The sequence below is a fragment of the Bos grunniens genome, chromosome 14, assembly GCF_055505025.1.
Source record: "Bos grunniens cultivar Pamir isolate PY7600 chromosome 14, Bosgru_T2T1.0, whole genome shotgun sequence".
Taxonomy (NCBI): domain Eukaryota; kingdom Metazoa; phylum Chordata; class Mammalia; order Artiodactyla; family Bovidae; genus Bos; species Bos grunniens.
The window spans coordinates 84,028,758-84,038,032 of NC_141178.1; the positions used below are offsets into that span (position 1 = coordinate 84,028,758).

General features: G+C 38.2%; 1 pseudogene; it reads right to left on the reverse strand.

Moving 5' to 3' along the window:
• Window positions 1-6,377: 6,377 nt before the first annotated feature.
• LOC147359901 (olfactory receptor 5D3-like) lies at window positions 6,378-8,918 on the reverse strand (annotated as a pseudogene).
• Between the last annotated feature and the right edge of the window lie 357 nt (window positions 8,919-9,275).

The window sequence follows — 9,275 nt, forward strand, 5'->3', positions numbered from 1 at the left end:
ATACTCATTTAAAGAATAAATGACTAAATAGTTTTATTTACAGAATTTGTTATTTTTTAAACAACTACAACAAGTACAGTGAGACAGAAAAACAAAAGAAAAATCAGAAGAAAGACAAGTTAAACTACAGGACAATATTTGTCAGGAGAAATGTTGAGGTTCAAGAGTCTAAGCCAGAGAGATATTAAAATAAATTGTTAATTTATTAAAGACAGATTGTTGAAAAAAGTTTTTCAAAGGGAGAAGTGTTTCATTTGTCTGATACAAAATCAGACTGTATCTTAACAGACACCAACAAGCAACTGGGGAAAATATCAAAATAGACTGGAATGCCAACAATATTGAAGAATGCCACAGATCATGTGATAAAGAAAATTATTTTATGATGTTGAGGACTATATAGTCCCTGACACACAGTTTTCCCACTGAGAAATTTAGGGAACTTTCCTAGTGGCTTAATAAAAATGAAGATTCTTTTAGGGCTACTGTAAGATATTTCAACTTCTTTCAAAGTAATATTTGCCAAAGTGTTGATGCCCAGAATTTTGTCACTTCCTACTGCAAGCTCCCCAGGACAATCAAAAGAACCCATACCTCATTTTCTCCCATTTCCTGTGATCACCACAACTTTCATGACAGTATTCTTCATCAGTTCAGTTCAGTTCAGTTGCTCAGTCATGTTCAACTCTTTGCGACCCCATGAATTGCAGCTTGCCAGGCCTCCCTGTCCATCATCAACTCCCGGAGTTCACCCAGACTCACGTCCATCGAGTCAGTGATGCCATCCAGCCATCTCATTCTCTGTCGTCCCCTTCTCCTCCTGCTCCCAATCCCTCCCAGCATCAGAGTCTTTTCCAATGAGTCAACTCTTCTCATGAGGTGGCCAAAGTACTGGAGTTTCAGCTTCAGCATCATTCCCTCCAAAGAAATCCCAGGGCTGATCTCCTTCAGAATGGACTGGTTGGATCTCCTTGCAGTCCAAGGGACTCTCAAGAGTCTTCTCCAATACCGCAGCTCAAAAGCATCAATTCTTCGGTGCTCAGCCTTCTTCACAGTCCAACTCTCACATCCATACATGACCACAGGAAAAACCATAGCCTTGACTAGACAGACCTTTGTTGGCAAAGTAATGTCTCTGCTTTTCAATATGCTATCTAGGTTGGTCATAACTTTCCTTCCAAGGAGTAAGCGTCTTTTAATTTCATGGATGCAGTCACCATCTGCAGTGATATTGGAGCCCCCAAAATAAAGTCTGACACTGTTTCCACTGTTTCCCCATCTATTTCCCATGAAGTGATGGGACCGGATGCCATGATCTTTGTTTTCTGAATGTTGAGCTTTAAGCCAACTTTTTCACTCTCCACTTTCACTTTCATCAAGAGGCTTTTGAGTTCCTCTTCACTTTCTGCCATAAGGGTGGTGTCATCTGCATATCTGAGGTTATTGATATTTCTCCTGGCAATCTTGATTCCAGCTTGTGTTTCTTCCAGTGCAGAGTTTCTCATGATGTACTCTGCATAGAAGTTAAATAAGCAGGGTGACAGTATACAGCCTTGACGTACTCCTTTTCCTATTTGGAACCAGTCTGTTGTTCCATGTTCAGTTCTAATTGTTGCTTCCTGACCTGCATACAGATTTCTCAAGAGGCAGGTCAGGTGGTCTGGTATTCCCATCTCTTTCAGAATTGTCCACAGTTTATTGTGATCCATGCAGTCAAAGGCTTTGGCATAGTCAATAAAGCAGAAATAGATGTTTTTCTGGAATTCTCTTGCTTTTTCCATGATCCAGCGGATGTTAGCAATTTGATCTCTGGTTCCTCCGCCCTTTCTAAAACCAGCTTGAACATCAGGAAGTTCACAGTTCACGTATTGTTGAAGCCTGGCTTGGAGAATTTTGAGCATTACTTTACTAGCATGTGAGATGAGTGCAATTGTGCGGTAGTTTGAGCATTCTTTGGCATTGCCTTTCTTTGGGATTGGAATGAAAACTGACCTTTTCCAGTCCTGTGGCCACTGCTGAGTTTTCCAAATTTGCTGGCATATTGAGTGCAGCACTTTCACAGCATCATCTTTCAGGATTTGAAATAGCTCAACTGGAATTCCATCATTTCCACTAGCTTTGTTCATAGTGACGCTTTCTAAGGCCCACTTGACACCCAATTTTTCAAGACATTTGTTTCGGTGAACACTCTGTTACAGTCATCCACAAAGGATAATTTATAAACCATATTACTACTACAGACCATTGATTATTGGAATCCAATTTTCTATTCACATGATGCTTGGTCTATGTTTAAGGCTAAAGATGTTGTCCAAATACTCATCTTTGAAAGTCTTCCCCCAAATTACCACTTCTTGCTTGAATTTCTTTGGGAAAACATAAACCTCACTAGAACATTATAATAGGAAAATACTTCTTTTAAAGAATTGAAGAATTGATTTAAAAAATGAAAAGAAAAAAAATGAATCAAGATATTGCACAGTAATGATCACATTGGAAGAGTACCATGTTTAGGACTGGAGATGCTATGTTAGTAGAATATGCAAGAATGCAGATAGGTGTCACAGATTATGAAACTATCTTTTCATAAATGTGAATCAAAAGATCTTTTAATAATTTCTTAATAAATCTAGTAGATTTTATATTTTTAAACTTTTTACATTTTTTGATTCTGAATTTCCCTTATGTAAGGGCTTCCCTGGTGGCTCAGAAGGTAAAGAATTTACCTTAAATGCAGGAGATGTGGGTTTGACCCCTGGATGGGGAAAGATCACCTGGAGAAGAGAATGGCTACCCACTCCAGTGTACTTGCCTGGAGAATCCCGTGGACAGAGGAGCCTGGCAGGCTACAGTCCATGCATGCATGCTCAGTCACTTCAGTTGTGTATGACTCTGCATACCTGTGGACTGTAGCCCACCAGGCTCCTTTGTCCATGGGATTCTCCAGGCAAGAAGACTGGAATGGGTTGCCATGTCCTCCTCCAGGGGATCTTCTCCACCCAGGGATTGAACCCAGGTCTCCTGTGTCCTCTGTGTAGCAGGCAGATTCTTTGCCACCAGGCCACCAAAGGAAGCCCAGGTTACAGTCTATGGGCTCACAAACTGTTGGACATGACTGAGCAACTAACACACTTTGACTTTAGTTATGTAAGGAAAATGTCTTGTAATAGAATAATATAGTAAGATACGTGCCCAATATCAATCAGTATATCGGCTGTTGCCTTCTTTAGTTAGTCAACATATTAATATTGGCATGTATACATCATGCACCAGATCCAGGTTTTGTAATTATTGCTCCAGAAAGAAGTGAACATTGAACTGTACAATTCTTAGCAGTATTGTATGTATCCTCAGCAACCGTTTAGTCATAGTCTTTCAAGGAAGAAAAGTTATATTTATACTTGCTACCTCCAAAAGTTTTAAAGATAAGTAGCATATAAATCCATCTATAGAAACAGTAGTCCATAAATGTTACTTAATATAACCATTAGTGAACTAACCTATGTTATCTAACATATCAATGCATTGAGCTTCGTAGTTAAAATGTTTACTTTTAGATTGAAAGTGCAACCTAAGAATTTTTGGAAAAGAGTTTGCATTGCATTTTTATAAATAAACTGCCTATTCAAGAGCATTTACCAAGCAAAAATAATCTATACTAAAAGGATTTTGCAACTATTTGATCCTTTTCTCTTTTGTTTTCTTTTCTACTTAATATAAAAATCTAATGAGAACCAAATTACAAGTTACATAACTTCAAATTTGCTATTTAAAACAGTATATTTTAATTGTTATCTTAAAACTTTACTGAATATGTCAGACATTACATGATGCATTCTCAAATTTTCTAAATCATTTTTGTGTTAGTAACAGATCTTTATCAAACTACACACAGATACACAGCACACTATTTTTGTTTCTGATTTTTTTTTTTTAATTTTTGCAATGCTATGTTGGTTTCTGCCATACAACAATGCTAATCAGCCATGATTATACATGCATCCCCTCCCTTCCTAGGCTCCCTCCCCTCTCCTCATTCCATTCCTCCCAGTAATCAGAGACCACCAGACTGGGCTCCCTGTACTGGATAGGAACATTTGGTTATGACCCTTGGATGACAAACAAAAGTTAAATTCCTATCTCTATTGCCATGTGTAAAGAGGGTCGGGAATTTTGCTGCATATTCCTAAACAATAAAAGACATATGATTTAGTGTAAAGCATTATGGTAAATATTTAATTTTCATAGAAAGCTCTAAATCATGGAAAGAAATGTAATATTTAATTTGTTGAATTATAACTACAACACATAGCCCCTCCCTACTTTCTGCTTATAAACCTTAATCATGATTGAAGTGAAGTCGCTCAGTCGTGTCCGACTCTTTGCGACCCATGGACTGTAGCCCACCAGGCTCCTCTGTCCATAGAATTCTCCAGGCAAGAGTACTGGAGTGGGTTGCCATTTCTTCCTGCAGGGGATATTCCCGACCCAGGGATTGAACCCAGGGCTCCCGCATTGGAGTCAGACACTTTACTGTCTGAGCCACCAGGGAAGCCCGTTGAGTGAAGTGAGTGAAGTTGCTCAGTCGTGTCCGACTCTTTGCGACCCCATGGACTGTAGCCCACCAGGCTCCGCCGTCCATGGGATTCTCCAGGCAAGAATACTGGAGTGGGTTGCCATTTTCTTCTCCAGGGGATCTTCCTGACCCAGGGATCGAACCCACGTCTGCCGCATTGCGGTCAGACACTTAACAGTCTGAGCCACCAGGGAAGCTAGGGAAGCCCGTTAGTAAGACACAAATAGGAAAGGCAAGACTTATGTTTAATCTCAATCAGTCATTTCCTTAAAGCAATCCAATGACCCATCAATTATTAAAACCTTTGGTAAAACCAGTCATAGTCATGGATTCTCTGCTATTTGCTATAGAATTACCTGGAATTATCAAGAAAGAATATCTTGATGAAGTAAATGTTTTAATTAATCTTTGGTGAATATTGAGCCAGGGCTTTCCAGGTGGCGCTAGTGGTAAAGAATCTGCCTGCCAAAAAGGAGATGCCAGAGACTCTCGTTCAATCCTGAGAAGCCTGGATTAGATTCCTGTATTGGGAAGTTCCCCTAGAGGAGGAAATGGTGACCCACTCCAGTATTCTTGCCTGGAAAATTCCATGAACAGAGGAGCGTGAGGGGTTACAGTCTATGGCATCACAATGTCGGACCTGACTGAGAAGGCACGCATCACACATGCACAAATACTGAGCCAGCTTCTTCATGTCACCCTGCACCCCTAAAACATAATCAGCTCTACAAGAAGCAAAAATTTTCAAACCTTGCCTTTGAGTTTAACCTTTTTTTTTTTTTTTTTTACTTTGACCCAAACATAGATGAGACCCAAACAGGGACTTCATTGCTTCCAACGTAAGAATGGTCCAAGGAGGATGATTTACATACAGGTCTGTAGAGTGAAGATTAGTTGGTCCATTAGCTCAGCCCTGAAGCTCAAGTGACCTGCCTCATATCAGCAGAGCTGCCTCAGTAAAGTCACTATTTCAAAAATAGCTGTTGTTGCAACCTACTGGAGTTCATAAATGTTTCTTTTTTCATGAATAAATAGCCAATGCTTTACTGAAATCTGTACACTAAATCATAATTAATTTGTTGGTTGTTATACTATCATGGAAGAACTGGTTTAAAGATACTGTAACTTAAATTGAATCAAAAATTACCTAAGTAAAATTTCTAGTAAAAGAGATAGATAAATACATTTTAAAATGTACAACCACAATGATGTACATGGAAAAACTTAAGTGATAGGTATACACTATATCTCCAACATTTGTATCATTTTCTTGCACTAGCACATAGAGAATAATTTATATCTGGTTATATTAGCAATTATATTTAAACTATACTGTATTATGAACTATTTAAGTTAGATATATTTCAAATTTGCCTTTGTTTGCCTGGGAATCTTCCAAAGCCAAAATGTTTCTTATGGAATTAATAAAGTCTTAAGATACTTGGAGTTTTACGCTGAGCAGCTTTTAATGTACTACTTTTACATTAAGATGTAAACTTCCTTACTGTAGGCATTAACTCTTCAGATCCTTTTAAAAGTCCTGCAGTTCACATGACTTGAATTAAACTGAAATTTAACCAGGACAAATACAAGGTCAGATATTATACACACAAAAAATTACAATTCAATGTTTGTATCAAACTTTTAGTTGAAGTAGTCTTTTATTTCTATTTTTATTTGTAATTTTAAAGTTACTTTAATAAAATAAAAGAGTGAACAGAAATTGGCCTGTCAATTGCAAGGTTAAAATAGGTTCATGATTCTATTTGCTATTGAGAAACTCTTACTCTCAAAAATCTTTCTAGCTTTGCATTTTATCACAGAACAATTTAATGTTGATTAATTTCTTTACTGACTTTTTCACATCTTTGTTCCTGAGGCTGTAGATCACTGGGTTCAGCATGGGGATGACCACTGTGTGAAAGACAGAGGCCACCTTGACCATGAGCGATGAACTTCTGGAGTTAGGAACACAACAGAGGAAAAGGATGGAGAAGGCAATGGCACCCCACTCCAGTACTCTTGCCTGGAAAATCTCATGGACGGAGGAGCCTGGTGGGCTGCAGTCCATGGGGTCGCTAAGAGTCAGACAGGACTGAGCGACTTCACTTTCACTTTTCACTTTCATGTATTGGAGAAGGAAATGGCAACTCACTCCAGTGTTCTTGCCTGGAGAATCCCAGGGACGGCGGAGCCTGGTGGGCTGCATAGTCCAGTCTATGGGGTCGCATAGAGTCGGACACGACTGAAGCGACTTAGCAGCAGCAGCAGAGGAAAAGGATGGTCCTGTGGAAGATGGTAATGGTGGTCAGGTGAGAGGCACAGGTGGAGAAGAATTTGTGGCACCCCCCCAGTCGAAAGCGTCCTTAAGACAGTGATAAAAATGAAAACTTAAGAGGTGCAAATAATCATCAGGCTGCTTACTTCATTGAATGTGGCAGAGACTAAAATGATTTCCTGGTTAATGTAGTGTCAGAGCAGGAAACAGCAACAATGGCTGCGTGCTCACAGACAAAGTTATTTATGAACTTAGTCCCACAAAAGGATAACCTTGATAAAACATATGTGTATGTTAAGGAACAGGCTATACTCCAAGAGTATAATGCAGACAACCACAAGGAACAAAGCTTCTGGGACATCACAACAGCATAGAGAAGAGGGTTACAAATGGCCACGAATCGGTCATATGCCGTCACTGCCAACAGGAATGTCTCTGTCACCACAAATATGCAGACAAAGAAGAATTGTATGAGGCATCCTGTGAAGGAGATGGTTCTGTCTTCCACAACCAAGTTTTCTAGTAGCTTGGGTGTAACTACTGTCGAGTAACAGGAATCAACGAAGGATAAGTGGCTGAGAAAGAAGTACCTGGGCGTGTGGAGCCTGGAACTGGACTTCATGATCAGGATCATGCCTAGGTTCCCCAGCAGAGTGACTGTGTAGATGGTCAGGAAGACCAGGAACTGGGGCAGCTGGAGCTGAGGATATTCTGAGAAGCCCAAGAGAATGAAAGTGACCTTAGCACTCTGGTTTGCTTGGTTCCTGTGGACAAAGTATCAGTGTTGATCCAGAAGAGTAAAAACTAAACTTTGAAATAGGGAGAGAATAGAAAATGTGTTGCGAAGCTCACTGGGTCTCTGTTTACAGTGTTTCTATGCTAATGTTCACTTGTATGTCAATTATACAGCCAATAATAATTTTCATTGTGTATGATCTTCAGAAACAAAGAACTAAAACAGATTAGGTCTTGCTTTATTTCAAATAATAAAACTCATTATTATCAGCTGTTTTCAGGAGACATTGTCTTTGCGTGACTCTGAGCTGTGTGAAAACACCTAATATATACAATCCAATTACATGTATTGGAGAAAAACATGTCTTTAGGTTCCACAGTTTCTTACCTGCCTCACCTCCTGAGCTATGAGACAATTAACTTATATGCTAATTTGTATAATGGTAACATCTCTGCAAAACAGTTAATATAATATTTTCTTGGTTGTTGTATCTCCTTTCAATTCCTTTCTTATTCCTAGTTATTCCAAATTCTCAACCCATTCTGGAGCTATGCTATAAGACATACTAAACTTTTTCACTTATCTTGAATTAATTTTGAAAATGTTTAAATGTATTCTTCATAGCCAATTGTATTATTCATCAGAAGTTTCAAAACAAAATATGAGCTATGCTTCTTGTGATAATAGTTGAAACAATATTGAACAGAAAACTCATTTTTTTCCATTGTAGCAGATTTTGGAGTTTGGGTGACAAAAATAAGAACTGTGAAAGTACTGGAGAAAGCTTATAGGCTTCAGAATGGATCCAATATATACTCTGCCATTTTGAATTAAGTTTTTAGTTCTTCCAAAGAAAAGTGGCTGGAAAACACCTATTTCAAATGGGACAGCAGAATATTTCTTGATTATTACTGATCACAATAATCAGTAACTTTTCCTCTATAGTAAGATAAGAATAGTAACATAAATTTTAAATCACTAGATTAGAACTAGATACTTCAATAATGAATTCAAATGCTGTAAGACATGGTAGAACAGATATTTACCTTTTTATATATCAGAATTATGAATAATTGTTATGATTTCAAACACCTGATATGTTTGTGAAAACAAGCATGGACATCTATCAACTGGTGGACACATTGGGGAAGACAATGCAGAAATCCCTTCTTCTGGAAGCCACACAATGGAAACACTGTAGAATTTCATTAGAACACTTGGTTTAAGATGCACCTTTCCTTATTTTCCTCTAGGTTTTCTCACCACACTATAGCTTTCTCTGATTCCCACCTGATGAACTTGTAAGAAAGATACCTTCCAAGGACCATGTCCACAACAGACCCTCTGTAACAATACTTTGTAAGGTCTCAGCACTGCAAAGATTGATTATGACTATTATTCCAGCCACATTCCTTCAATTTAAAATGCTCTGTGCAAGATTATGAGAATAATTTTCCATGATTGTTTAATATAACAGTGACTTTAAGATTCTAAATAAATGTTAATAGCAAATGTATAACATTAACATTATTCAGTATGACTTTTCCAAAAACTGCTTGGATCTATAAGTTCAACCTCATTATCACTTAATACATCCTTCTTAGTGAAGGTGGATTTATCAACCTCTGTTATATAGTACATGCCTATTTCTTTATAATTTATTTCCCCATTTTATTCTTTCTTAT